Source organism: Equus quagga, chromosome 4 (assembly GCF_021613505.1).
Source record: "Equus quagga isolate Etosha38 chromosome 4, UCLA_HA_Equagga_1.0, whole genome shotgun sequence".
NCBI classification, from domain to species: Eukaryota; Metazoa; Chordata; class Mammalia; order Perissodactyla; family Equidae; genus Equus; species Equus quagga.
In genome coordinates, this window is record NC_060270.1 from 138,810,138 (window position 1) to 138,816,579 (window position 6,442).

The following is a 6,442-nucleotide window of genomic DNA, read 5'->3' on the forward strand; positions in this document are numbered from 1 at the left end:
GTTATAAGAAGGGAAGCTGGGGTTTAGCCCAGTTCTGTGTGAATCCTGAGCTCTTGACCACTTTGCTACACGGCTTCTGCAGAACCCACTTGCTCAGACTGTGAACACTGCCACCATCTTACTAGGGTAGAGAGATGCCCAGCAAACAAACCAGTGGTTAACTGCCAATAAGGCAGCTTGCTAGTCAGTACTCCGACCTAGAAGGAGTAAATAGAGGAGGAACCTGAGAACGGAAACTGAGGATTCAACAAACAGCAAGAAAATCAGTAAGGTCCAAGCTGGTGTTTAACCGTGTGCCAGAAATGCACTCAATGTTTTCCCTGATACAAACAGCCTCTTTCTCTACATCGATGTGTGTGCCTGATGAAGTCACAGCAAATATCTGTCACAGAAGATGACCACTGCTCATCACCTATCCAATAACCATTCTCCATCCTTTACTAAAAGAACCCTCACTTGACTGAGGGCAGCAGTAGGCTTGGTTAAAATGACTCGCTTCCATAGACTTTCTTGCCTCTGTGGGGTGGCCCTATGACACAAGGCTGGTCAATGACATGGAAGTAAGCACAGCCTTTTGACTAGGGTTTCCTGAAAAGTTATCGTTATCTTCAAAAACTTTCAAGCTGGTGCTCGCTTTGGCAGCACATGTACCAGAATTGGAACGATACAGAGAAGATTAGCATGGCCCTTGCTCAGGCATGACATGCACATTTGTGAAGCGTTCCATATTTTACATGGTTCCCAGAGGTCATTTGACACTTCACTCGTTAATATTTAGGAAACAATATGAGTCAAAGCATAATGTGTGGCATCCAACATTGGAATTGTGACTTTTTGTCCTACAAAGAGAAGGAGAGAGAGGAGAGAGAGAGAGAGAGATTCAACTGGCTCATACGTTTGCCCTTTATTCATTATTCTTCTTCCAGCCTGGAATGCAGCTTTGATGTCCAGCGGGGCTGCAGCCATCTTAGGAACAGGAAGATTCTAGCCTCACACTGAGGATGGCACAGTGGAAAAATAAGCAACTGCTTAACTGCCGAGTCCTGAAAGCATTGTGGAGCCTCCATCCCAGCCTAAGCTTGACTGTCCCTGGGTTTGTGATGATTTATGAAAAATAAACCCCTATTTAGATAAGCTGCTATAGTTGCATTGTTGTTGTCATTGTTCCGTGAAGCTGAAAATATTGTGTACTGATAGAGGTGGCCATGCTCTTCTCACCTCCATTCAGGTTTCTTCTTGGTTTACTGCCAAAGTCATCTCCAGCAGAAGGCACAGCATCGCGTTGCCCCAGCTTCCTCTGGATGGGAGACCAGCTGTGATGTTCATTAGTCTGGAAGGAAAGGGCTGATGGTCTGATACCTGGCACTACAGAAGGCCTCAGGGTGGTGAGGTGACTTGTACAGAGAGCACAGACTTTGGTCAATCTAACCCTCATGACACTTTTTACTCACCCACTCTGAGCCTCAGCTTCCTTATCTCTGAAATGAAGACTATGCTATCTACCTTAAATAATGACTGAGACGTGTGTAAATGCCCGACTCGAGTGGTACCTATGTATGTATTTTCCTTTACCAATTCCCCTCTCTCACCAATACAATGGGACAAACCTCTCACCCTCTCCACTCCTTTTTCAATGCATCCCTCAGTCTTCCTGTTATAATGTCCTTTCGAAAAACATCTCCCCCTGGAGTTTGGCCTTGGGTTTCATTTTGTCTGGATTTTGTGTGGTTAAAAAGTTTGTGGGGAAGAGAGTGGGGAAAAGAAAAAGGTCCATGGAGTATGACCCTGGGCGTGGATGAGTCTGCCCTCAGGCAGAAGAGAACTTACAAGAAGAGAGCAGGCAGCATCTCCCCTTCCTCAGGACTTCCATTTTTCCCAAGTGAAAAGGAGAACCGAGTTTGTGACCCTATCTTTACGCTCACGAAGGATATCTGTACTTGTAATTAGGGTTTTCCTTAAGAGCTAAGTCTTCTGAGATGTGCTCTTGGAATGAAGTCATAATTATCTATAGTATGTATTTATAATACGCACATATATACATCCCACATACATATTTATATATAACATTAGGGTCTGTTACCATGGCAACTATTACAGTACTAACAAATTAAGCATTGTGACTCCACCGTAATAAGAAAACAGAAATTCAAATGAAACACGAGGCATTTGTTTAAGCACAAATAGCTTTAGTAATTAAATACACAGAGACAATACAGAAAACCACAAATTAATGTTTAGAAGCCTTTTCCAGTATGAAAACGGCTTTGATGTTGCTCCCCCCTTTCCATCGCATTACATTACATGTCTTTATAAATTAAGTTTGGGGTTGGGTTAACAAGAGTCGAGCTGCAGCCTGGGAGCCCTCACACACCTAAAAGCTCAGGCCTCATTCTACATAGTCACGCCTTCAGCAGTCAGTCAAAGATTTTAGGGTTCTTTTTATTCATCAAAAAGAGGACTTTTTAAAAAGAAAGCTCAAATGTGAAGTTGGTCTTCATCCCATTTCATTCAGCCAACATGTGGAACTACCCCTGGGGTTCTGATATGTTAGCATTCTTTCACAATTAACCCTAATGGGGCAAGGGTAGCAGTTTTCCAAGCAGATATATTCAAAGCTGAAAAATACATCGTGTTTACATAGATCTCATTACATCAGCTACACCAGATCTCCTCTTTATAGACAGAGGATGGTGCCTCTTTTCACTGTCATGCAACATTAAAATAGGAAGGCACACAGAAGGATGACATGGATTTGACAAAAAATTAATGATTTGTACATCACTTTAATGCTTCAAATCTGCAATTCATGTATGCTAATTAGCTCATAATGGGCTGTTGAAGAACAGGACTGTCATCCTACTGCTTCACAGGTTTCTGGAAGCCCGGATTCAGCACAGACCTGCGCGGTGGGCTGCTGGATTCTGGGCTGTAACAGGGCAGATCTATGATAGCATTTCTCCCCACAACAATTGTGTCCTGGATGTGGTGCTTTAATCTATCAGAGTTACGATGGCATATCTCAAATAAGTGGTTCCTGGGTGCCGCAGTACATGCCGGGAGCAACGGCGTAGCATCGCTCTATCTCGGTGATGGATTTCTGGATTTTAGGCTGTCAAGCCATACCTCAGAGGGCAGCTGTCAGCATCCCTAATGTATGAAGTTGTATTATGCAGCACATTTTGAAAATGTATGTACAACTCTTTTTATTTACAGATAAAGAGGGCAGTAAAACTAGGGGAGAGGAAACAAAGGGGGCTGCAAAGATCAGACCTCCTTCCTTGCCGTGAAATCCTGGATATCGCCCCAGCGCAAGAAAAGCCGCTCCCAGGCCCTTTTTGCGGTCTTTGTGCCGCGGGCCTGGAGACAAAGACTGTCACAGCGCGGGGAGGAGGTGAGGCGGAACCGCTTCACAAACCGAATGGACACACCAGGGCTTGCTGGAAGCTGCCAGATTTGAGAACCAGTTGCTCTGTTTTTATTGGAGAGAAAACTATGTTCCCTGATCTCGCGACACAGGCCTGACCCACTGCGTTTTTCCGATCACATCGGCTGATGTATAAGCCCAGTGGCTGCGCATGTCCGGAGAGAAGAAGACACAAAGGAAAGCAAGCTCGAGTTCACTTTCACGTCCGAAACAGCAGTCAGGAAGCTGACTGCAGAAATTTTGCCTTGAAAACTCCAAAATGAAGATGTTCTTAATTAAAACTATTTTTTTCACTGGAAAATAATAACTAGAGATCATAATGGAGGAACTGAGCCAGGCCAAGGAAAAAATACTCCGAATGTAGTTAAGCTATTAAGGTATTTTAGATAATTAGGAATAGATACTTTATAAATATGAAAAATAATGCTACACTAAAAGAGAATTTAAAAGTAATCAAGTTAACAAGAATTATTTTGTTAGAGCTTTATTTAAGGCCTTTTTCAAACATAGAGGGAAAAAATTTACTAATAAGAATAGGTGTTAATGTTGAATGAATGAAGGATGCTCTTCAAATAATGTTGTGACTTAGGAAAGACATCAAGTAAATTCCAACCCAGAGGCTGCACATGACTCTCCAGCAGCAACAGGAAAACTCATGTTGACAGTAATGACAATATTTTATCTGCGCTAGACATCTGAATAACACTTTCTTGTGAAAAAGACCAAACCAGAAATTTGAAGCTCCCTCCAAAAGTTGGAGGTTTCAAATTTGCAGATTTCAAGTTGTGTTTTGGTGAATATTTAGGCGTGAGATGGCCAGGTCGTTTAGTAGATGCATGCTTAGCCTTTTGAGAAACTGTCATACTGTTCCAAAGTGGTTGTGCCATTTTCCACTCCCACCCTAGCTCTGTGGGAATCCCCATTCCTGCGCATCCTCTCCAGCACTTGATATGGTCGATCTTCCTAACGTTAGACATTCTAATAGGTACGTAATTAGATCTTGCTGCGGTTTGGATTTGTGTTTCCCTTATGATGAATGATGTTCAGCATCTTAGCACGTGCTTATTTGCCATTCCTATATCTTCTTTGGTGAAGTGACCATTCAAATCTTTTGCCCATGTTTTCCTCGAGTTGCTTCGTTTTTTGTGATCAAGTTTTTGAGTTCTTTGCGTATTCTGGATACTGTCTTCTTTCAGATGGAAAATTTGCAAATATTTTCTCCTAGTCTGAGTCTTCTCTTTGTACAATTTTTTGAAGAGCAGACATTCTTCATTGTGATGAAGTTCTGTAAATACATAAAATGATATACATATAATCTTTTTGTGTCTTCTTTCCCTCATCAGTCTGCCAGAAGTCTATCTATTTTATTATCTTCTCGAAAAGACAGATTTTTTTCAATCAATGTTTGCCCGTTGCTTTTCTGTATCCTGCTTCATTGATTTCTGCCCTGACCTTTATTATTTCCTCTGCTTATTATACATTTCATTTGGTCTTTTTCTTCCGTCTTAAGGTGAACGTGGAGGTCATTGATTTTAGACCAAAGAGAAATGAAACCATATGTGCATGCAAAGATTGTTATACAAATATTCATAGAAGCTTTATTTTTAATATCCAAAACCTAGAAACTTCTCAAATGCTCATCAATAGGTGAATAAATACATAATTTGTGCAATATTTATACAGTGGTCTATGACTCAGCAACAGAAAGAGAAGTATTGTTTCACAAACCATGTAGAAGCATCTAAAAATAAATTATGTTAGTGAAAGAAGCCAGAAAAAAAAGGAAACACTATATTATCTTATATAAATAAGATTATAGAAAATGCAAAATAATCTATAGTGACATAAGCAGATTAATGGTTGCCTGGGGATGGGCATGGAGGAGGAGTAAAGAAGTATTCCAAGAGGCGCCAGGAGACTGTTGACAGTGATGGAAATGCTCACTAACTTGATTTTAATGAGTGTTTCACGAGTGTACACATATGTTAAAGCTAATCGAATTATAGCTTTCAAATATGTGCAGTTTATTGTATGTCTATTATATCTCAACAAAGCTCTTAAAAAAGACATTATTAAAATGATAAAGGCCTCAGAAGAAAATATTTGCAATAATTATATTTAACTTGAATCCAGAATATATAAAGAACTCTTACAACTTGTTAATAAGGAGAGAAATAACCCAATAAAGCAATGGGCAAAAGATTTCAACAGATATTTCATAAAGAAATATATATAAATGGCCAATAAGCCTATGAAAACATGCTCAACAATATGAATCATCAGGGAAATACAAACTAAAAGCACAATGAGATACCATTACACCCTCATTAGGATGGCTAAAATTAAAAAGACTGATAACTCAAACCGTTGGCGAGGATGAGAAAGAGCTGGAATTTTAACACATTGCTGAAGCTCATGTAAAATGATAAAACCACTTTGGAACATTTTTGACAGTTTCTTTAAAAGATTAAACATATATGATCCCCAGGACCCAGCAATTTCTCTCCTGGGTGTGTACCCAAGAGAACTGAAAGCATACGCCTGTCTACATAATATATGAAAATTCATAGCAGCTTTATTCAACGTAGATCAGAACTGAAAACAATCCCTCCCCTGCTTTGGGGACTCCTATTACATGCATATTTGATGTTTAAAGTTGTCCCCTAGCTCACTGATGCTCTGGTCATTTTATGTTTCAAATTTTTTTTTTAAATTCTTTCTAGATTTTATTTTGGATGACTTCTATTCCTATGACAAACTCATTAATCTCTTTTTCTCCAATGTTTAATTTGCTGTATTTTTTATATCAGATGTTGTAGTTTTCGTAGAAGGTCAATTTGGGTCTTTTTCTGTCTTCTGTGTCTCTAGTCTTCAAGAGCAATCTTTCCTCCAGCCTCTGGAAGTCATGGAATACTGTTATAATAACTCTTTTAATGTCTCGTCTACTAATTCTATCATCTGTATAATTCTTAGATCAGTTTCAATTGACTGATTTTATCCTCATTATGGGTCATTCTT

The 6,442-nt window shown here is 39.8% G+C and overlaps 1 non-coding gene across 1 annotated transcript; it reads left to right on the plus strand.

Annotated features, from left to right (window-relative positions):
* Positions 1 to 626: 626 nt before the first annotated feature.
* Positions 627 to 733, plus strand: LOC124238768 (U6 spliceosomal RNA). The gene has a single exon (XR_006888374.1). It is a non-coding gene; the product is annotated as a U6 spliceosomal RNA (small nuclear RNA).
* The last annotated feature ends 5,709 nt before the right edge of the window (positions 734 to 6,442 follow it).